We start from the raw sequence: 25,124 nt of genomic DNA on the forward strand, positions 1-25,124 counted from the left end.
CCTGAGCAAAGGGAACAAGGCTACCTCCCTCTTTTGGTGGCAAAGAGCTATTAGGTCAACTTAACAGTTCCATGGTGCATGCCTTAGTTTATAGAGTGAGGGGCTGGTTAGGTCTCTGCAAGTTTACAAATGCATACATACTAAATGGTTTTTACCTATGAATCAAGCATAACTGAGATCTATCAAATTAATTCTAATTATACAGCAGTGGTCCCATAACACTGTGTGCTCTGGGGAAAGCAGGGGTGGGTTTACTGTGAACAGCATTGTCCCTATAATCTGTGTCAATGTGCTATTGATCAAGAGGGCCAAAATATATGTCTTCTTTTTTCACACTCACTATTGTTTTGGGACTTGATGTCACCTTGTTACTGGAGACGCTTTGGAAGGCAACAGGCAGAGATGCACACAGCTGTGCAACATGCTCAAGACAGAGGTGCAGCGCAGGAGTAGTCTGCTGTATAGAGGTGCTGAAGGCCAACCTGTCATGTTTCATGCATCTCTGTCATTAAAGTGCAGGTCCAAATTCAGTGATTTACTGAATCTTTTCCTTTGCTTCTGAACATGTTTGTGCACCCTCAACCCTTGTCGGGAAGGAGGCTATCCTTCAGAGGCTCTTCTCAACTGCAGTGATTACAGTGGTCAGACAAGAACAAATAACAATTATTACCTGCACAACACCTGTAGCAGGGCTTCCTCTTGGAAGTCTTTTACCTGGCAGGAAAGCCAAAGTCATGGCAAGGTCACCCTAATGGAACTGGATCAGAATGATTCAGTGTAGTACTGGAATCTGGGCCATTGTACTTAATGAGAACACATTTAAATTTCTTTGATATTTCTTTGTGGTACAGTATTAAAGCCCCCAGGGTGCAACGTATTCCATCTTAGTTACACTAGCTTTGTTAAATAAGCAAATAATCAGTTACCTGTAAGCAGAAGAAATGGATTGTGTACGTGCCATGCATTATCACCTTTGCTTTAGAAATAAGTAGCTCTTTCTGCCCAGGATTGTTTTATATGAGACAATTAGATATACTGAATAAATGTAAAAAATATAGTTATTATGAAAATATGTTATGTCTGCACATGTAAATGACTTCAGCTTTGTTTTGAACCAGTGCACAGAATTTCTATCTTGTTTTAGGAAAAATAAAGATGATAAAAGCATGATCTTACCCTGCACCTTGCAATCTATGGGACATAAATATGTATTGCAATGTACAAAGAAATGGAGTCTGGGCACAGAGTACCTTGTAAATGTCTAATTTGAAGATTACAGGGAGGAGAACTGTTGAAGTGGGGGAAAAAATATAACAGTTCTGAAATAAATTTCCATAATTTTGTTGCAGAGTTGCTGAGGCAAGCAGCTTCAACATAGTAGAGCTAAAACATAACAGAACGCCTTCATGCTTGGACCAAGAGCTGCTTCACCTTCTTATAGTTCCTATACATTGAAAGGGATCATTGTAGAGTATTATCCAGGCCACATCCTTAAAATGACCCCAGACTTATGCAGAAACATGTCACATCTTCAGGAATGCAGAAAACTAGTTACCAGCAAAACAAACCTTTGAGAAGATTTGCCCTTTCAGCAAGAAAGCTGGTGTCAGAAAGGCTCTCAACACCTTCACAGATTATCTGATCCCTGTGTACGGAGAGATAACTGACTCATACTTGCAAGACTTTGACATGCTTTGATTATTGATGCTATAAGAGTGCAAAACAGTATGACTTTACATCCACTAAGCCAGGGGGATCAGAAGGAAGACTATTATGAAGAATAATAAATGAAACAAATGTGTGTTTTCTTTCCCTGCCTCTGCCCTTCTCTTTTTCTTCCCTTCATTTCAGGGTGATAGGCAAAAGCACTGGGGAGAAGTAAGGTATTCCTTCTGGACTTGCTCACCCTTCAAACCACACAGTTCAACATACAGGGCTTATTGCTGAAGGTTGTCAGTGAGGTTAGGTGTCAGCGCAGAGCTGGCAGCATTCAAAGCTGCCGTACCTAAGGAAGATTAAAGTCAGCAGAACCTGTGGTTGGGATAGTGTCCTACAGAGAGATTAGTGAGTAGCCTGTTCTTCTTCCCTACAGTGCCTCCTAAAACCTTTCCCCAAAATACTTATCTCTTATACCTTTTGAAAATAAGCAGATTTAAAAAATCCAATCAAATTTCAATAAAGCACACACAAAACCAACAAAAAACAATCACATATCATATAGACACTAGGCAAGGGTTAAACCAAAGACAAATAGTGCTTAATATAAGGTCACATAAATGCATGCATTTCATGCCCTCCTACTTGTTTGCAAGCTGCCAAGCAGGGCCCTAATTCAGCAATGGCTAATAATGCCCATTTTTAAGTATAAATTAATTAATATGTTTTAATTCTGCTGCATTGCCTATGAAGTTCTTCCAGTTATAACAATGATAATGACATTCCTAGCAATGAGAACATTTTAAAATTAATAGCTCAGGCAAAATGGATATTACAACATGCTTATAATTCTACTAACTTTATTTATTCATTTTTTCACTACAGCTACTTTGTGAGGAGAAATCCAGGTATTTCCCTCCAGGTTTTCTTGTCTCATAAATATTTTATTAGAGAAGCAGTCAGTGAATAGGTAAAGGTGCTTCCTACCTGGACAGCCTTTCATAAAGCATGTTCATAAATCAAGGTATCAAAGACTAACAAATATGTCAGGCTGATGTAGGTAACAATATTCAGGTATGTGCTGATGAATACAGGATGCACAATCTAGTCACTAAAGAATGTCACAGAGCTGAAGTTATTTACAAACTATGGCTAGAAGTACTTAGAATCACTTTAGCAATTCAAGACCTACAGAACAGGTGACATATTGTTGATGCAAATGAGTTGAGGAATGCCATAGACAGTAAGCTCTGGTCTGAGAAAGACTTATTTGAAATCTGTTAGAAGCCTCTCCTTAATTCTGCTTGAAATGTACCAGCCATGGACAGTCAGATTTCCCTGAGATGGTGGGGATTTTTTTCGTCCAGCACTGACAGGCAGCAGTAGGGAGTATATTACAGCCTGAAATATTTGCTGAAAGGGATGCCACTTTGGTTCCCAGAAATCTTGACTTTATAAATGCATATACATATGTAGGGATAGGTTCTGCTTTCCTAGCCTTCCTCTCTCAATATAGCATACAATGAGACAGAGGGGAAAGACAAGAGCCATCATAGGAACAGACAGCAGTCTAAACAAAGACAAGTCCAAATGACACATGCAGTACTAAGCTGACTGTATTTTTTTTCTTGTTTTCAAACCATTTAGTGGCATGCATCTGAAAGCAGATTTAGGTTTTTAAAGACATGACATATACATCTAAAAAATGGCAGTGCATTTCCCCAGCAGCTGCAATGCACTCATTTGGCACTCTGCAACACCGCTGCTGTCTGCAGAGCACATGGCTCCCTTGGCCTTAAACCCTCCCTCTCATCCTGCGCGGGAACTGTTACTGCATGATCTGCGAGATAACGCACGGAAGCTGAAGGACTCAGGTGGCATTTTGGTTTTTATTCCCTGACAGACCCATTTTTTCCTTTTCATTGCCAGATTCTCTATCGTTGTCTCTTTCCCTCCTCCCCCTTCACTGCCCTCAACTTTCTCTTCTTTCCTGCCCACAGTAATTCCCTCAGTGGCCAGTGCAGGAGCTTGTCAGATAGGCTGTCCTGGTGCCCATTTGGTTTGTTCTGCTGCAGCAAAGGCATCTGCATCAACATCTGACCTTTTCTGGCCTTGCCCTGGGCTGTGCAGCACAAAAAGCTGTTCCTATTTGTAATAACCAGATTCAAAAAGGAAAATAAATTCCAAGTTAAGAATGAGTGCCTAACCACATCCCATACTTACTGAGGCCAAACTACTCCAGTACCAAAGAGTATGTTTGCAATGCTGTCACTCTCAATATACACCAGCTCATCAGAGAGCAAGGTTGCTGCATACTATCATCTTACAGCATATTTTATGATCTGAACTGTCTCATGTACAGAAGAACCTTTCACCTGACCTTTTTCCTCTAAAAGTGGGATGGTGCAAATAGTTAACGTACCCTCATGCCCTAATAGAGCACAGACAAAAAGCTGCATAGAAGTCCAGGATTGGACTCAGATTATGGCCAAGAAGACCATGCACACTTTTACTGCTTTTATTGACCCTTAAAGAAAAATTGATTATACAAACCGAAGAAAAAGAAATCAAATCAATTCTTTTTTTCAGACTTGCACTTTCCTGTTCAGATTTTCATTTGAGACTGTTCAGAAGTAGGAAAGAATAATTATTTTTTTATACTTATGCTACCACTTTAAACTGAAAATCAAGCCAAAAAAAAAATCAGTTCAGAATTCAGCTAACATCCAGTGATTGTGTACATACCACATGAGAATTTGTGAAAATTTTACACTATACTGGAATGATTTACGGCATTCATATTCAGGACTGAGTTTTACCTATATATAACCAGTTCCTGTTTGATGCATTGTAGAGTCAAATCCCATGCAACCAAACCTGTTCAGGGTATTTATTTTCTCCCTTAATGAATCAGTACAGACAAGGTATATAAAATGAGGGACTTGAATTAACAAGTACAAGCTCAGAAAGTAGGAGCAACTTCTGAGCAACTTCCACAAATTAGAGAATTGATTTGAAAACATGCCCATTATTGCTGCTACAGAGTTTAAGAGAGCTCTTATTAATAGAGCTTTGAAACAAGGGACATGCTTTAAAGGGATTGGTACAGAGTGCCTCACTGTTTTAAATTAAAATGTTATTTTGAAGATTGTGCTATGATCTATCTTATTACTTTTATCAGAATACTTCTAAAATGCAGAGCCTCTTTTTTTTTTTTTTTTTTTTTAACATTCACTGTTTGGGCCAAGTTATGTACACTTTTTAGGGATAGTCCATCACAAAAGCATAAAAACATCTTTGTGGACAATGCTGAGAGGACCACTCTGCCATCGTTCACTGACTTCAGTCCCCATCAATTCAGTCTAGAACTTTCCATGGGTTCTTCACTAAAACAAAAAATGAAAGGAAGGAATTAGGGAGAAAGCCAGTAGAAGATCAACAGTTCCTACTCTGGCTCAGAGTGGGAGGGTTTGTTCCATTTAGTCTTTCTTCTTTGACACAGGTTTTTGACCCTGACTGGTTGTTCACTTGTTACAAAAGTTATTTTGCAGCTCCCCAATCATGACTACAGCAACATGACACAACGCTCCAACAAACGTTATTTCCTGTCACAGGTGCTTTCCCCCTCCCTCACAGAAAGAAACTCTCAAGCCTTGTATCAGAAGCACCTGCTAGAGTGGAAACAAAACAGTCAGCCTCTCTGTCTTCTCTTCCACATAAGTCACATTTCTGCTATTATCTCCTCCATAGATAATCCTCTGTTACCATACTGAAAACTTTCTGACCTTTGGTAATAATTGTGACTCTAGCAACACTTGAACTCTGTTTCTGGAGGTAAGCAGCTGTCTTCCTCATACTACTTTCTCCAGAACAGAAATACTGGAGCTACACTACCTGTGAACTTCAACACACAGCAATAATTTTCCTCTCTGTGCAAAGGAAATATCAGAACACACCCCAGCATGAAGACTAGATGAAGTTAGTAACTTTTTTTTTTCTTCAGTTAAAACATAAAATCATAAAAAACCCCATGCAAACTACATAACCTCAGAAAATCTACAGCTTCATTGAAATAATCCACTTGACCCTTCTTTGTAGGTAGACGAGATGGGGAGCATCCTTACTAATAGTTAACCTGCTATTTCCTGGGTCTTAATCATTGCAAACACCCTTACCTCATTAGCTTTCTTAAAAAGAGGCTCTGACAGGTAAAACCAAACCATGTAGTCTGTGCCAAACTTCTTTCTACTTGAAGCAAGCAAGGAAGCCAACACATTGCCTTTCTCTTGCGTGAATCTGCTTTGCCACAGTAGTGAAAAGGGCAGAGATAATTAAATAGCCCAGGTTAGACTCAGATTTCAATATTTGTAAGGAGTCTGTACCTCTCTGTTACATGCAAATAGCCTTTAAGTGGAACAAATAATATAGTTAACACATAATGTACAGCACAAAAGAAACTTATTGCAAATACCCTTCAGTCATAGATTTTATGAGTAAAACCAAACATATTTTAAGAAAAGATTTTGGTTTACAGTGTTGTTTGGCCTTTAAAAGTGACAAAGAGCTGATTTATCCTTTAGCATTCTCAGGTACTGATTAATTAGAAATATATGCTTTAGCTTATAACTATGATATGTCTTTAATATAAAGACATATTAACAAGTATTAAAGGGAGAATGCTTTAGGAGATACAGAAAAAAAGTAATCCATATACGAGTCAACAGGCCACAATAATTTCTCAGATCTAAGAGGTGAACAGGAGGAGAGAATTCACAAAGGTATTCTTGATTGACTGTTAGCAAAGAAGATGTTGAGTGGTCCTTGAATCTTCTCTCATTTCATCAGAACTACAACAACAAAATACATTGGTACAGTTATAACATACTTCTTTAGATGCTCCAGGTCATAGATATAATGCAAAGGGCCAGTTCGTGGTTTTCTGTATATCAGCAGGCCAAGGACAGACACAGGGCTTAAAGGAGGTATCAGAAATTGTTTTGTTTAATTCTGTTTTACTGAATTAAATGTCTGTCTTTGATGGGAAGGATTTCTATTTCCAAGCTACATGACTACAGTCATAAAATGTTCAAGGTTTTGTCCCAAAATACTGAATTAGGTTTGAATCCTACAGTAGTTGGCTTTAATAGAATCCCTTTTGTCATATGGTCTAAACTCAATCAGTATGAATTCAGATGTAGTTTTATAGGTTTTCAAGGTTTTCTGTATGTTTTTAAAAAAACATAAGTAGAAAATAAATGGGAACATCCCACTATTCAAGGACTTTTTTTTTTTTCATTCAAAATTTACTGCAAATCAGATAAAATAGTATAATAAACAGCTTTTTCATCTAGATGCATCTTTCAAAATTGAATGCTTCAGCAATCAATTCAATTCAGCAATTGCTTCTGTTTCTGTTGCATGCTGCTCAGACAGATACTACTGTAATGGGGTTTACACTGGAAGAACAGTAGAAGGTCAAAAACTGGATTAGATAACATAGGCTAGGAAAAGAGCCCAAAGGGCTCAAAAGAACCTTTCCTGTTGAACAGAATATTTTTAATTGTCTAACATGAAGACAGTATTCATTTCAAAAGAAACTACAAAAAGGGACATTGTGCAGGAATTTCTTCCAGTGAATGACAAGGAAAAAGCCAAACTTGACTATTTAAACATACTGCTCATTTTAATCTGGGAATTTCGCTCTGCCTCTAGCAAAGGAGTATATTTTAAGCCACAACTGCTGAAAACTCAAAAGAGTTGACAAGAAGCAGCCTTTCTTATTTTAAAACATCTGCAAACCCCATGAGCCATACCAAGACCTATTGAACTGTCCAATTGGTTGATCCTGAAGGGCCAGTAAGATCCATACAGCCTTTGGAGAAATGATAGAAGTTAATAAGTACTTAGTTGCTGTTGCAGAGAATCTGGCCTTCAGATGATTGATGAGACCATTAGAGGTTTTGTACCAGTTTCGTTTCCATTTATTTTGTTTTCAAGGTATGGTAACACATACCCACACAAAAATTTGTCCAACAGTGATACTAATTATAGCAACAGGAAGCATATTTTCACTCATTAGATATGTGAATACAGAAAAATACCAATGATTATTTTCCATATTGGGGATCCCAAGATTTATCCTATTTAAAAAAAAAAAAAAAAAACCACAAAACTTTTTTGGATTTCCCCTGTAAGAGCTTCAGTAACAACACAGTAGCACTCATGCTGTGCCATACCATACCGTAAAATAACAGCTTTTCTGAGATTCCTCAGAGACAGAAAAATATTATAAATAAGCTCCTTCTTCTGAAGACAGAAAACATCTTCAAATTTTTTGTATTTTAAAATTTATAAAATTTGACCTTAAATCATTCTTTAAAAAAAAAAAAAAGTGGCCTGCATTAAATGCACTTCCCTCTTCAGCATTTGATTGTATGGAAAGCCACAGATAGCTTCAAAATGGAAGATGTTTTCTCCTCCCCTCCCCTCCACAAATGCCATAGAAAAGTATTTCTAAAGTTTGCATCTTTCTGTTATTTACAACTCCAGTGCTGCCTGTAAAACACAGAGTCAGAGTGTGCCGACTACGCCCGCCTCTGTGTATCACATTTTTAAGAAATATCATTAAAATCTACATTCATCACACAAAATCTTCACTCACATTAACAAAAAGAATTCCCCACACCAAAATCAAAATAATATCATCACAAAACCGATGAAAAGTGGACAATTTACACACATTCCACCCCTTGTCCCTTCACCACAATTACAACAATAAAATTTCCCCACTCATCAAGCAGCTCTTAACTCTCTAGCTGCGTTCAGTCCATGTTTTGCCCGTTACCTCTCTCAATTACTATCCTTATCTCAAATTCCTCACACTGCCCGCATTCTCCACCAAAAAGACTGTGATGGGTTGACCCTGGCTGGACGCCAGGTGCCCACCAAAGCCGTTCTATCACTCCCGCATCCTCAGCTGGACAGGGGAGAGAAAAATATAACAAAAAGCTTGCGGGTCGAGATAAGGACAGGAGAGATCATTCACTAATTACCATCACGGGCAAAACAGACTCAGCTTAGGGAAAATTAGCTCACTTTTTATTACAAATCAGCCAGAGTAAGGTAAATGAGAAATAAAACGAAATCTCAGAACACCTTCCCTCCACCCCTCCCTTCTTCCCGGGCACAACTTCACTCCCGGATTTCTCCACCAAGCCCCCCCAGCGGCACAAGGGGGACAGGGATGGGGTTTACGGTCATCACATGTTATTTTCTGCCGCTTCACCTCCTCAGGGCAAGGGCTCATCACACTCTTCCCCTGCTCCAACGTGGGGTCCCACCCACGGGAGACAGTCCTCCACGAACTTTCTCCAACGTGGGCCATTCCCACGGGCTGCAGTTCTTCACGAACTGCTCCAGCATGGGTCCTTTCCATGGTGTGCAGTCCTTCAGGCACAGACTGCTCCAGCGTGGGTCCCCCACGGGGTCACAAGTCCTGCCAGAAAACCTGCTCCGTGGGCTCCTCTCTCCACAGATCCGCAGGTCCTGCCAGGAACCTGCTCCAGCGCAGGGTTCCCACGGGGTCACAGCCTCCTTCAGGAACCCACCTGCTCCGGCGTGGGGTCCTCCACGGGCTGCAGGTGGATATCTGCCCCACCATGGACCTCCCTGGACTGCAGGGGGACAGCCTGCCTCACCAGGGTCTTCACCACGGGCTGCAGGGGAATCTTCGCTCCGGCGCCTGGAGCATCTCCTCCCCCTCCTTCTGCACTGACCTTGGTGTCCGCAGGCTTGTTTCTCTTACATGTTCTTACTCCTCTCTCCGGTGGCTGTTTTCCGCGTCCCAACTTTTTTTTTCCTTCTTAAAAATGTTATCACAGGGGCGTTACCACTATCACTGATTGGCTCGGCCTTGGCCGGCGGCGGGTCCGTCTTAGAGCCAGCTGGTATAGGCTCGCTCTCTCTCGAACACAGGGGAAGCTTCCAGCAGCTTCTTACAGGAGCCACCCCTGTAACTCCCCCCGCTACCAAAACCTTGCCACATAAAACCAATACACACACATACCAATTCCTAACTGTATTAGCTTTCCCTGTATCACAGATTTTTCTCTGCCGTTCAGTGGTGTCCCCTCCTCCTGCTCCATTCCTATTGCTCTGTCTTGGCTATGCTGCTGAGGTAATGATTGACATTTGGTGGTATTTAATTCCCCAAATTCATATTTTGGATGCAAATGCTAGTGCCATTTCTTTCTGATTTTCTTGTGATTAAGTCTTCCAAAGAGAAAGCAGAATCAGCAACCACTGCAATATTTACCTGCCCCATCCTGATCCTGCAAATCCCACTTTGCGACCCCCAAGTGCACACTAGGATTGGAGAGTGGAAATTAATGAAGCTGGTATAGAGAGGAAGGCAAACCAAGAATAATGCTCCTTCAGTTGAAATACTGCTGACTGATGAGAGATTTGCAGCAATTGACAGTGAATCTGGTGGGTCTTCTAGGATCTTTAAAGGTCTTCAGGGCTTGGGACAGATACACAACTAGCAGTACAGTATCAGAAACTGAAGAAATTCTTCTGGAGAAGATTTTCTTCAGTAGCTTCTCATACTAACAATTTGAAGAAATACAGATTAGACTTTTGGATTACTTACTCTCAAAATTCATTAGTCATGGTGTTTCTACGTACTTGCTACTGAACAAACATATTCAGTTGATGCACCTGCATACCCACAAACACAAATGATCCAAAAAAAGGTTAAATGATCCACAGAAAGGACTCCTGCACTAATTACATATGTCCCCTAAACGCTTATTTTCTGAAAAGTCAAAACTTAAATGAGGGATGAGATGGATAGGATGAATAAAATAAAGAGATGAAGACAAAAAACACACAGAGAGAGAAGTAGTATGGCTATACTGCCTATAGCCGCTCTCAACAATTTCAGTGGTTTAGTTTTTAAGTTATTTTTATATATTTCAGTTTTAGAAGTGATTGTGAAAAATGTAAATGTGAAAAATTGTCCTGACTACTACTTTTGCTTCTCCAGGAGACTGAGAAAGCCTGATCAGGTTCTTTCTAACTACTGGTGGAAAAGGACAGATAGGTCTTGACTTCTTCTATATTTAATCCTGAAAAGACGTGATAGATGGAGGTGCCACAAAATGCAGGGATTTTTTGTCTGTTCCCTTCAACAAATCCCAGTGGTTGCTGCTGTTCTTCATGTGCAAACTACTGGGTTTTGCCAGGCGAGATTAAGATGTAACCCTCAGTTTGGAGACACAAAATTGTTTCTAGACTCCTTAGAGAGTTCATCGTCTTTTAAGAGCCAAGCAATGCCAGATGACCATGTAACATGGAGAGAGAGAAAAGCCATTGGTGAAATAGGAATGGCCAAGGGAAAACATTTCAAACAACTGAGCTGTCTGCTGGACTGGAGCTGCTGCTCTAGAAAAACTGCCTTTTTGAATTTTCTGAATGACTAGATCTTATACCTCCATTGGCCACATATCTTCTAGTTTCAAAAGCTGGCTATATAACAAACAATAAATGTTTTCTAGTGTCAGTTTGCAAATAATATGGACATTCAAAACCAGAAAGCAGTTGAGAATACTAAAATGAGCAATTCTCTTTGAAAACCAAGATTTTCATCTCTAAGTGTTATCACCTCTAAATTCCTATGTTATCGCTGTAAGCTTTTGCGTGTTATTGTGGTGGGTTTTTAAATCTGCTTTCATTTTGCTATGAGGAAACTAAAGACTTTCCTTAGGCTGGTAGGAATCAAAGTTACCTCTGCCTTTATTCATCAAATTCAGCAGATGAATTATCCACAAATAAGCACAGCCCTTACCTAGTAAAATTTGATACTAAGACACTTTTGAGCTAATTCTCTAAATATCCAAGAGTTTCTTAAGACAGATGGAGTTATGCTCTATCCTTTCAGCTACATTTTCCAGTATGTCATACTGTGCTTTCCTCTGAGTTTTGATGTATGTTAGAGCTTCATTAGCGTGTATATATATTATCCTACTTAGTAGGATTATTAGTGTAATTAGCATTGCTGGTGTGCTGCTTTTGCTATTGCTAAGCAATGGTGTCTGAACAGAAGTCTGGGAATTTGTTTCTCATTGTGATGTGTGCTGACACCAGATGAACTTACGCAAAGTTCTTAATCCTCACTACAGGGGAAATTTCTCAATGCATCCTTTTGATTATTATTTAATATCGCTGGAAGTTGACATTCTCCTCCTTGTCCGTTAGAGAAAAACCAATAGGATCAGTTTGTAACAATACAAAAATATCATTCCCACATATTGCCACCTCCTTCATTAAATTGACACTGAATTTAATTTAGTGCCAACTTCTCACTGAGGACTTCTGCAGTCAGGATTGCAAGCCACAGTACTGGCCTTGATTGTTGGTCTGGAAAACAATATTATTTTAATAGAATGTTACAATAAGGAATAAGAATATGTCTAGACATTAGTTTTTTTGTCCTATATTATAAATAAAAATGTGTATTAAACAAAGCACTTTTAATCTCACAAGTTAAAGATGAGTCTTCATCCATGAAAATAGCTCAATAACTAAAACAGTATTTAATTGTTCCTTGTATACTACCCTGAACCACAGACATACCCTATTAATATTTCCCTTCATTTGTGCAAGTTTGTACTTATGAAGTGCCTGATTATGATTTTAATGATTGCTGAAAAGAACCCCAAAGTTATACTTTTATATCCATTCTCAATGAAATATTTAATCTAAGGAATATTGTGAGGAATTTGAAAACATTCCATTTAAACTGATCCTAAGCAAAAGAAAACAAAACAAAACAAGTTATTTCAGTCTAAATCATGGGGACATGGTGCTACAACATGGCATAATGTGAATGAGTCATGCATGGTTAATTGACAGCCCATAAAGAATCTAGAATCATTGAATAACTTAGGTTCAGAGGGTCTTAAGGTTGTCATCTGGTCCAATGCTTTGCTCAGAGTAGGAGCAACTTAGATCAGGTTGCTCAGGGTCTTCCCCAGTTGCAATTTGAATATCTGCAAGGATGGAGACCTCTTATTTGATTTTACAAGGATGGAAATAAAATTCCTTTTATTTAAGTAGGAGAGTTTGTGTGTAAACCTTCATCATCCAGCAATTTGCATTTGTGAAATGTCCAAAGAAACCTTTTCTGTGAGTTGTGTGAAATTTAAAAGGACCCAGCATGGTTTATGTTGTTTTACACTTCCTTTTGAAATCTGTAACAAGCACATGAGATTTTCAGTCTCAAATTGGATGCAAATGTCAAGTGAATATTAAATTCTTTCAATATGTCATTAAAAAGTAAAAAAGAACAAGAGCTGATGCTGTGAATATGAATGGTTGTGCAGGCATTTTGTACATTTGTTTTCTTTGCAAAGTTTGTAAAGGGATTTTCCAAGATAATTACATATGTTAGTGACATGGTTAGATTAATTAAGCACTTACACATAATTAACTGTATGTAACATTTGACTAATTTGACTACATCGGAAAAACCTTGAGGAAGTCACAATAAAAGTATCATGAGGAGAGTGATAAGGTTGAAGTCAGACTGATGACAATTCCTTCTTCACCTTGCCTCCACATAGTGAAGCTCTTGTAGACTATATACAAGGTGCCTTATTTTATCCTGGAGTCTTTTAAATAACCTTTTGCAAACTTCTCGCGGTGATGAGCTTGGCTCTAACACTTTCAACATTGATCCAGTGTTGGTTTTGTGGATTACACAACTGAAGTTTTTAAACTACTCTTACAGCATCTGTAATTTTTTATTCAACTATAGTACACCACCGGTATCTTTGATAAAATTATCTCTGTCTTTCAGAAGTTCTTAAAAAATGCAAATATATAAAGAGATTTTGGGTAAATGTTCTTGAAGGTGACAAACAGAAACAGGGGAATACTGTCTTCCCATGTACAGCCTTGCTTGGCAGAAGCTTTCACAGTAAGCCTATCTATGCTAGGCCCAAACCATATGCTGAATTTGAAGACATGACTTTTTTGCAGGGCGTATACTAGATCACTGTCCCTGGCTAGCTGAGTTTTTGCTTAGGATTTATAAAACCAAAAGAAATATCATATCTGGAAAGAGCAGTAGGCTATTTCATATGCAAAATGCTCTTTCCAAGAATAAGTGTAAAAGTCTTCGAAGATACTGTCAGCAGCCAGTCCCTAAGGGAAACTTCATCTTAAACTAGCAGAAGTAGTGTTTTTTATCAGTTCTGCATGTTTCAGCTATTCTAATTGTGCTGTGAAAATTCTTATTTTTCATTGTAATCTTCAAACATTTTTTTTAACTATCAGAACTGCTCTCCTCAGTGAAGTCTTGTAGCTATGAAATACAGTTTAATAAGACATTAACTTAAGCATATTTATTTTTTCATCCGTTTCTGTCAAAACAAAATAAACACATAATTCATTTATCTGTGGAAGCTTTTTTTTTTTTTTTTTAATATTTTGGAGTTCCTTTCTATTTCTACATTTTTAAATATACCTTAAGCGTTCGGAAGGGTAACACATCAACACATCTACTGGTTTCAGTGAGAATTTTTATACCGTAAACATAAAACTAAATTTTACCTAACACATTTAGTTTGACGAAGAAAAAAATAACTTACAGAGAAGTTTACCTTTACCTAAACAGTTGCTAGTTTCTAATGCACATGATATCAAGTAGGTCTTAATAATTTCAATATAATTCAGCCATGATAATTTTTATGCCAGCACCTTGATTATTTCACTCAGACAACTGAGTAGTTAATTACAAAAGAGTTTGAATCTGATGACCTTTCTTGTAAAGTCACAAGTACTTATTATAATAAAACTTTTTTTTTTTTAATGAAATAATGGTTTGATACTTCATTTTGCATCAAAGCATAATTGATGAACTTATGTTACTCTTTTACTTCAAGCTTTGGAGATAGGATTCAAAACTGATTTATACCTGAACATATCTGTTAAAAATAGCTGCACCAGACTATACTTTAATCAGTATGCTTTAGAATCACTCTCTTATTAGTTCATCTGGCATTTGAAATAGAAGCTGATAATCAAAATGTTAATCTACACTTTCTCTTCATAATCTAGCCATGTTTAAAATGACAAAAAGTTGTTAGCCTGATTTTTTTTATATTCCTTGCATTTTTGCTATTAGTAAGAAATAAATAAAAGACTTTCAAATGTCTGTTGTAAAGCTTTCTCATCTCCTTGTTTGTATTCTTTTGTAGTAAATCTTACCAAACAGATGTATATGCTCGTTGTCAGCTGTATTTGTCACTGTACAAGCTGTCTCTTGCCAGTTTTTCAGTGTGTTGTTAGAAGTGATTTATTGTGTGCTGTCAGTCCTGTAGTTTCTTTATAAAGAAGCAAATCTGACTACCATTCCTGCATGAAGAAGTCATCCAAATAGTAGTTAGAAGAGTATAGAACTTATCTGATTATCTGTAACTTGATGTTTACTCAGGCTCTCAGTTTTCCATTGTTGGGCATTTTGGATGGGAAAAAAAGAAGAACATATTACTGTGCTCCATTCTCATGGGAAAAATAATCACACATTTATACAAATACCCCCATTTCCTATATACTTTTAAATAAAAGACTGCAGTTTTTTCTGTGGATTTTAATGTCCTTTATTACACTGAAAGTTAATCTCCTTGGGCTATCAGAATGCTGAGTTATTGGCCAATTATCTCATCATAAAACTTTCACAAGAGATAATAAATGGACAGTGCATAAATCTTAAGATTGTATTCGCCATCACTTCATAAATCCAGATCAGGCAGAATTTATCATCATAATCTAGTTGCCCATTAACACATCTGCAATGGAAAACTGTGTTCCTTTCATACATGCACATTTACACATCTTCGACAAACTAGTGTAACTCAGTCATACAGACAGTGATTAATACTGGACTGATGACTTACGAGAAGGGAATGTGGTAAATACATTAAAAAACCCTCCAGTCCCAACTTCAAGAAGTTTTCAGTTGTGGCTAAAGATACATGATGCTGTACAAGTCCATTTTCTCTTCAATGTTTTTCAATACTCAGTATTTAGCAAAACCAATCCACTCCAAATAATTCCAAATAATGCTTGTAACTTTGCAGTGTAAAATAGCTATGCGCTACAGTACACATTACCTTATGAAAGAGAATCAACAGGCATTAACATTTATAAGTTGTTAACATTGTCCTTTCAAACTCTACATTGTAAACTTTCTTTGTGTGTGACAGATTCTGCTGCTATTGTCAGAATCATATGGGTCTCAAGGTGACAGCAGCAATAACCAATACAAATGTCACTTTGATGCTTCCATGTGTTTGCAATTATTTTGCAGAGAAGCTTCTGGCCTTATAAAATCTATTAATGTTGTTTTATCAAATTAATTAAACATTGATGGATGCTATTTTCTCCCTTTCTTCTTCAAGTATGCTCTCACAGCCTTTTCAAACCTGAACACTCCCATTCCCTTGTGAATGTACCCAGATACATCTCACTCTACTAGTCTTCTGATAGCAAGGAAAAAACAAATGGCAGTGATTTGACACACGCTGTCACTTGTTCTTACTATCCTACTTTATTCATTCATGTCATGAAGCCTAATTATTTGGACAACACAGCTCTCTTCAAATCTGAGTGCTCTTAATGTACCCAAAGAAAATAAAAGCTATACCTGAGATGAAGATTCATCCAGGCATTGTAATATATCTAGTACAGCTGGTGTTGCTGTTTATGGAGAAGTTATCCTGAAATTTTCCACATACGATAACCTACCTTTGTCTGTTCAGAGGCCTAATCATCTTTAATTATTCAGAGTAAAACATTGCTGCATGAATTCTGAGACTGGGATATCTAGTTTGGCTAGCCCATGGTAAAAATAAGAATGGTAATAAAATGACTGAAAAAAATACTTTGGAGATCCTGGGTTTGAGCAATGGAAGTCCTTTGCTTCAGGAAAGCAACATTTCCTGTTTGCATGAAAAATACCACCAAAATTTTGCCTAACTTTTAGGCTCTGAAAAATTATGTTTTGCATATGTTTTGCAGAGATGCAGTGGAGTTTGGTTCATACATCTGTCAGAACTTTACCTCCTCAGCTGGAACTGTGAGGCATTAAGAGGCTGCCTCTCACCTCCCAAGGTTGCAGTGGTGCATAAGATGAGTCTAGGTCCACAGGTTCCTGAAACATCAATAGGCTGAACATAGTGGAATGTAAATTTCCACACATTATTTTTTCCTATATATAGTCTCAGTACGATGCTTGGCAAGAGCAGAATTCACGTGAAACAATCGACTCAATAAAACCAAGCTGTACTGGCATATGCCTGAACTAGCCATTAAAAACAGATGAAGGGAAGTTTATGCTGAAATGAGCCCATCTCTTGGATTTCAGCACCATCCTTGTGATATTCCCACTCCTAGTTGGGAGGCAGAGCCTAACACCCTTGCCTTGAGTTATGAGTCTCAGCGAGCCCTTCCTGGTAAAGCAAATGCAGAAAAGATAGTGGCCATGCGTCCTTTTTCTCTACCTAGGTTCAGTGAACAGAGGATTTATTCTGTTCCTACAAAATCTCAGTGTAATTCTGTCTAAAAGGAGGTGAACACATAGTTGTCACACCTTATAAGGAGGGCACATAAGTCCTTTATGTTGAAACTGTTTCAGCATTAAAAACTAAAAGATTTATTTGGACAGTGCAGGAGAAGGGATCCATTCTATAAATTATTCATTAGATTCAATTGCTCAATGTTATATGCTCCAAAGAACACTTAGTTATTTCATTATTAAATACTAGAATACATTGTTTTGTGCTAATTTATCAGGTCTCTCTGAGAAATCCTGAACACCCTGAAGTCAGTGGGGTTTTGAGCATTGACCTGAAAGGAGTCAAGATTCTGTGGAAAGTGCTAACCTGCAGAAGATGGTCCCAAACAAAGGGGAAATCCAGTTGCTTGCTTCATTTCTGAGAACTTGTCACTGAAATGTATTCTCTTTGTGCAGTTGAAAACTACTTCGACTGGTGTGGAACTATTTTTCTTAGATGAGTCCAAGAAGGCTTCATCCTTATCATCCCAAGGAAAAAAAGTCAGTGAAAATGAATTTTCAAAGGGAGAAATTAGGTGAACAAATAGCACTGCTATGAAGTCCCTGTTAAAGCAGTCATAAATTAGTCTTATCACTTAGCCAAGGTGCCTTCTTCCAAGAATCTCTGGTCTCTGCTGAAAACAAAACAAAACTTTTATGCTTTTTAATTTGTTTTTGAATATTTTGGGTTCTGAATATTGTATAACTTTCCTGCATACAAAAAACATGACTTGATATATTTAAAAGGTCCTGTCAGATCTGATACTGTTGTTATTTTAAAAGCTTCCAGATATTTTTTTGAAGTTTTATGAAGCTAACTTAAAAGACTGCCAGCAACAAGCTAATGAGCTTCATTCATGTAATCCTAGGAAATGAAAAGAAGCCAAAGTATATTTTCATCAGTGTCAAGTGCAGTATCCAACTGCACATATGCAATCTCAATGGTTTTGGCAAAATTAAAGAGAAAATATGCATGACCAAAGTGACTGGAGTAGCAAGTGTGTGGCAAATGCAATAGAAATGGGCTTTTTGGTGTGCAGGGAAAAGCAAGCCTACAAACAGATGATTGACTGGAGGCCGCAGCTTGGCAACGTACACAGCTTGCTGCACTGACAAGAAATTTTCCAATGTCTGTCTACTTTATTTTGTAAATTGTTACAGAAGGAAGAAGGAAGAAAAGCTGAAGCTGCATTTTCCCAGGTATAATAATGAGTTTCTGAAGACACAAAAATATGAGAGATTATTAAGCTTTTACTGAACTCTGTTGTATAACCTGTGCACACTTTATAATAACCCATTGAAAAAACATGGTCAGATCTTCCTCTGGCTTGACTAAGCATCTTTGCCTTCACGTCAGTAAAATCATATTGACCTAATCTGCTGAATATCTGACCTATGGTCCATATGTCCCCATATGGTGTCTTCTATGAAATAAACACCCTAAGTCTGGTGTTCCCAATCTTGGGGTTTTTGGGGGGTTTTTTTTGTTTGTTTTGTTTGTTGGTTTGTTTGTTTTTTGTTTGTTTTTTTTGTTTTTGTTTCCCTCTCCATATCCACTTCTGTTTTCTGGCAGCGCATTTCAATATTGAGTCAATAGTGCTGCTGATCTGACAGACCTCACTTTAAAGTAGTATATTCCTGTAGTTCATTCTTGTAAAACATGTAGTTATCTTCCACTGCAAAACTCCGGTTTGCACTGGTAGGACACAGATTTTCATGGGGTGAGAATAAGAATAGTGCCTTAAGATTTTTCTTCTCCTATCTTTACATATTTTAATAAATGAAATTTGTGCAAACTAATACTACCTCTTGCACAAAATGCCGATGAGACTGTGAAGAAAATAGGAGTCATTCCTCAGACCTATCCCAGTGCTTTTCATATACATCCATGCACAAGGTATTTCACTTTACCAGAGGTAACACAAAACCATGACTTAATACAGACAGAGGAATATTCTGTGTTGTGAGTTCTAAAGACTGCTGTATAAAGAATAAAGTACAAGGTGAGATTCTATGCAAAAACATATTGCTTTCTCCTAAGAAAAATATTGTAGGGAATATTTAAAAAAAAAAAAAAAGAGTTTTTGGGGCTACGTTGTGTTGTTTACAGCATGAAAAAGCAAAAAGGATGAACAAAACAGATTCATACCAGTCTGAACCTAAACTCTGACACTAAAGATCTTGTAAACTTGCTGCCAAAGTCAAGAAAAGTTGGGGTTTTTTTATAACAAAGGAATAACTAAAGACTTGAAACAAAGGACAAGTGCTTACAAAAACTGGAAGAAAGCTAAATAAATGTCTGGATTCCCAAGACAGTCTTATATTCTAAGAAGAAACTGTGAGCAAAGGGGTGCACACATTTGCCTGCTATAAGGTGCCTCCCATGGTAACATCTGACAGCTGGCCTTAATGGAGGGAACATTTGTAATGGTGTATCATGTTAAGCCAGGTCCTTTGTAATGCCAGTCCAGAGTGTAAGGAGGTGTTAAGATGACATGAAATAATGAAAGTACCCACTCATAAGGCTGTGGAACCAGGCTGTGTGGCATCAGTGAAGACAGGCATGTTAGCTGCTGGCATTTGGTTTCAAGAAAAAGGGAAATTAGGAGTACTTGCACTTGTGGCAAGGTTACTGGGGCATTATATATACACAGGAAAAAAGAAAAGCAGAGACACCTCTGTGATATAGGAAGCTGGGGGTTACCATTCCACAAGAGTATTTCTGTATATATCTTTGATGGGAAGGGTGTTGTCTTCTGGCAAGATTAATTCAGCATCCTCTGAAGACATTGCCACACCCTGTAGAAGAGTGGGTGATACTTTCTGAATATGTTAGACTGAGGTTGCCTTTATTTTTTTTTTTTTGCTTTTTCAGGAATTTTTTTTTCAATTAACTTCATATCTTCTGCTGAGATTAATAGATTGCTATCAGTATCAAAGCTAGATATGCTAAAGCTTTCCCATATAAATGATTATGACACTGCAGTCACAATAGTATGAAATTTGAGCACGTAAGTTAATCACCAAATTTCTCTTGTCTACCTCCAGCCTATACACTGGGAGAAAACAGCATGAAAAACATACAGTGCCTTGATGCTGTGCAAGTAGGGTTTAGCAACAGCTAAAACATTGGTTAGTTGTCAACACTGATTTGGTCACAAATCTAAAGCACAGCACCATGTGGGATACTATAAGGAAAATTAACTCCATCCCAGACAGACTCAGTTCAATGGGAAAAGAAAGAAGATGTGTAGGCCTTCAATAAAAATGACCAGTGTGGCAAAATAAAGTAATTAACACAGACAAAAAAATAATTAAAAAACAAAACCAAAAAACATTCTGGGAGAATCAGCCTATATAGATTGAAACAAAGCCCTGTGAAGTTTGGTGTTTCCTCCTTCCTCTTGTCTTCTTTGGAGGCTAGATATCTTTCACTTTTGATTTAATTGTTCTGAACATAACAGCATGATAAAAGTTTTTTTATGGAAATTTCTCACAGCAACACAATCAATCATACTTCCAACTCATTCACCGTCTTGAGCCCCTGAGCCTCAAAGACTTCTTTTCTATGGAGCTTACTTGTTAATTTAGCACTGATCAAAGGCTAAAACATTTATCATGCTTATTAGTGAATAAACCTAGCAGCAGGTATCCCAAGTGAGGAAGCAAATCCTCATTTCCTGCACGAATGAATTGGAAATTATCCAAAGTGCTTGCAAACATTTTTCAGGAGTGACGAATTGTCAAAAAGAAAGCAGCTGCTAGATGTGGCAGCTCTAGGGTTAGGAGGAATGAAAAAAAAAGAAAAAAAAAAAGAAGAAAAGCATCTTGCAAAGGTATCTTCAGACTACCTCATGGGGATATTCTACAGTTTCATTTACTGTAATTGCCTCTGAAATCCTGTATCAGCTGACCTTAGAACCAAGTTACAAAGTAACCGTACAAACTGTTGTGGTTATTAATGTTCAGATAAATGGGAAATTCTTCACACTTGCTCCTCTAGAGTACCAATCTTTTTTAATTCCTAAAATACAAGTTGACATGTTGAAGAGGGTTCTCTAAAGCATTGTCTGTACAAATCTACTCCAATTTGACCTCAGGAGTAGTAAACCCTGCTGCATGTGGACCTACTTTTTCTAATATGTAGCAGAGGGAAAAAAGGACTGCATTGCACTCAGGTTCACCACTAGAGGTTCAGACCCAGTTGCAAGTAGGGTAATCTGGCTACAAAATTTTCTTGGGGAACTGGGAACTTGATAAACTTGCTGGGCTACAACTCAAAAGTAAGTAGGGACTTGCTCTATCTGTTGCAAGCAATTCCACCAACAGTTTTTCATTTGTCTCACTTGATACTTACCCAAAGCTGTTATACCATGTCTTATTCATTGGTCTTCTCTCTCTTGCTTGCTTATTATCACTTCACTTGGACACACAGTCTGATCTTGCTTCATCTTCCACCCAAATTCCATCCTATCTCGCTGTATGTAGACAACCTTTGGCTCTAGCTCACTGAAAATTGTGGGTGTCTAAATACCTCATTGTTTTCTCCCTCTGCATTTATCCTCCAGACTTCAGTGCTGTAACTTAGCTAGCTACATATCCATCTTGATCTGCTGCCCAGGAGAGCAAAGAATGTGAAATGATTGCAATATTTACCTGTAAAGTTACAAGTACACTGCTGCATTATAGTAAAAGTATGTTACTGCATGCATATTTCTTCAGCTGCTCTACCTGCCACACTTACAGATTGTTCAACAGAAGGGCAGACTACCCAATAATATTTACAGAACAAGACAGATATATGTACACATCTATGTGTTGCATAAGAAAGGAAAGATACCTTATAGAAAAATCACTAGATTTTCTGATTTCATATAGCTGTTCTTGGTAAATTATTTTGTGTATTGATAATTTTTTTTGTGTGTATTGATTTTATGTATTTCTTAAGTGTATTATAAATTGTGAAACTAAGTAAGAAACTCAGTACATCATACTGGCTGACACAGGCAGAACTATGGCTTTAAACCATTCTCACTAGTGGATCATTCTATGGGATTTTTTAAAAATATTTATTCTGCCTGGATTTCTTCTTTGCAATATGAGCCCAGCAATGTTCTGTGCACCAGCTCATTCATGCAAGATGCTTCAGTCTCTCAATCCCCAGTGAGAGTTTGCTCTGGAGAAATTTTCAACTTAGAACTGACAGATATGAAAGATCCTCGTTGCTGTCTGTGTTGGCCAGTATCCCCAATGGCAGAAACTTGTGCTGTTTGAACATACTTTTCTGTGTTAAATCAAGTTTATTGGTGAGAATATTATTATTTTCTATGATAAATATTAGAAACCCATAGAAATTATATTATGTATAACCCGCCCTCAGTAGAGAAGAAACCACCAATAGCCAAGTTTTCTCATATTTGTAGTTATTTTAGCTTCTTCTTAATATTCAGTGCTTATTTTCATGCCAAAATGGAGAAAAGGCAGGGAAAACACAAGAGTTCCAGTTTTTGCACTGAATGTCCTACTTAGTCCTGAGCAGCAAGTATGTCCAGGAATAGTGTAGGTGAATGCAAAAGCTAAGCTACATTAGTTTAAGGGTAGGATTTAAATGGCAAATTCTTCAAATGTCTCCACATTGTCAAAAGTTCATGGGCTTAACTATGGACTTTCAGCTGTTACAAGGAGAAGAGTCCTAATTATACAGACAAACATGACAGGTAAAAAAAGATCTGTAAAGACTAATTTAAAACACACAGAAATTCCTCTTATTTATACAGTGGACCTTAACAATTCTGTGTCCTCCCACTGAAGAGAAGTGCAGTTGTAATTTGAAGACATGGCGTTTTGTCTTCTATTTTATATTCTCTTAAAGGGAAACCGAAAAGTTACATGGAACAAAATCAAGTCTCCTACTTCCTCTGCTGTCATCAGAACTCCTCCCTGGTAAGGATCGTCTAAGAAATACAGATAATCTGATTGAAAATATGAAAGGTAACAGCTGTTTACTCCAAGAAAAAACCCCAACTCCAAACTTGAGAAATCACGTTTAATGTTCCCTCCTCACTTTGTATTTTTCTTGTTACCTGCATCAGTACCAATTGCAATATTAGACATTTGAAGCTAACAATAAAAATCATTAGTATCTGAAAAATAGTATGATGAATATTAATTCCACTAAATGCTACATTTTGGGTTAAGTGAAACTGACATAACATTCACTCCCTCTATTTCTTAAAAATCAGATAACTTTGCCACAAACTAAAACAGAAAACCTGCAATAACTTAAATAATTGTCTATTCTTGAGAAGGACTATGAAATTTTGGAGATGACCAATGACTAAGTAAGGTCAGAACAAGTTTAAATGATTCCTTACCTTTATTGAGTAATTTTTGAGTATGAACAGAGGCAGAGCACAGATACTCCCGTCCTGTAAGCCAAGTAATTCACATACTGCTTTTAAGTTTAGAAAATGAATATACAACATTTCTGATATTGTTACTTAAAATGCATATTGAAATACTATTGTTGTTATGGTCTGCTAAACAGATCAATAAAGATGTGCAAATATGCATTTTGACAATTTAAGAGAACAAAACCACAAACTTGACAGTAAGCACTATTCAGTTGTGAAATAATGTCCCTTGGCAAATGGTGGAAAAAAGCTCCATCTCTAGGAATATTTACAATTCTACTACACAAAGCATTGGAAAATATACTGTAGGGAACAATCCTGTACAGACAGCAGCCTGGACTAATGTGCCATTCCCTTTTGGTAACTTCTGTAATATCTGCAAAGAATGTGTTTCAGTTACTGGATATTAAATTCTCTTTTGGATCTCCCAAAATATACCATAGACTTTGATTACAGCATACATTTCAATAATCAAGAATATGGACTCTGAAAACAAGGAGTTGTATAGTAACCTGGATAATAAATAACTTAGGCAATGTTAAACTGTAACACTGTCAACTGTACTAAGCTTCTTTTATGCCTATCAAATATGGTTGCATGTGTATTTGAACATGGTATAAGTCATCCATATAGCATTCCTCTCCTTTCAACAAGTACCATGGGCTACCAGTTAAAAACAATGTGACATTATACAAGATATCCTTGGCTTGTGAATTCCCATTGCAAGTATAATAAGGGAAGTAAGAAAATGTTTTAAAAAATGACCATCCAGCTGCTCCCTCAAAATGCCCCCAGAGAAATAAATGTTACTGCTCCACAGAGATCAAATATACACTTAGTAAAATGTATTTTTCTGGGAAAAGTTCTCATTTTTTTCCCCACATTTTTGCGCAGTCACTATTTCTTTCCCCAAACTCAGCTTTTGTTTGGTTTTTCAATGGTAATATATTGTACCTTTGCTTCATTCCTGTGTGTCATTAAAAAGGCAGGGTACAGAAGAGATCCCAGATTAGCCACCAGCAGACACCTAAATGCAGTCCCAGCTGGGGAAGCATTGAAGGCCGTCATTCTGCCTTTCACTTACCTGTAGGTTTCTCTCCTAACCCAGCCTTAATTTCCTTGCTAGATTAATAACATGGGCTGTGACATTGTTTTCATCACACAGTCTCTTTCTCCTTTTTACTTTGCCCTCACATTTCTGAATATTTCCGAGTAGCCACTTTATTTTCAGCTACTGCAGCCCATCACAGCGGAGAATCAAGATTTGAGTCCTCTCAGAGCTAGGTTCAGTTCCCCAAAAGCCAGTGGCTCCTTCCACTCACGTCAGCTGCAGCTATATCAGGATCTGAAAAGGAGTCAACTTTTGTTGTTACTTGCTATTTCATGTTATTAAGGAAATTATTTTATGGCAAGCACTTAAATTCCAATGACAAGAA

This window comes from Haliaeetus albicilla, chromosome Z (assembly GCF_947461875.1).
Source record: "Haliaeetus albicilla chromosome Z, bHalAlb1.1, whole genome shotgun sequence".
Classification (NCBI taxonomy): Eukaryota; Metazoa; Chordata; class Aves; order Accipitriformes; family Accipitridae; genus Haliaeetus; species Haliaeetus albicilla.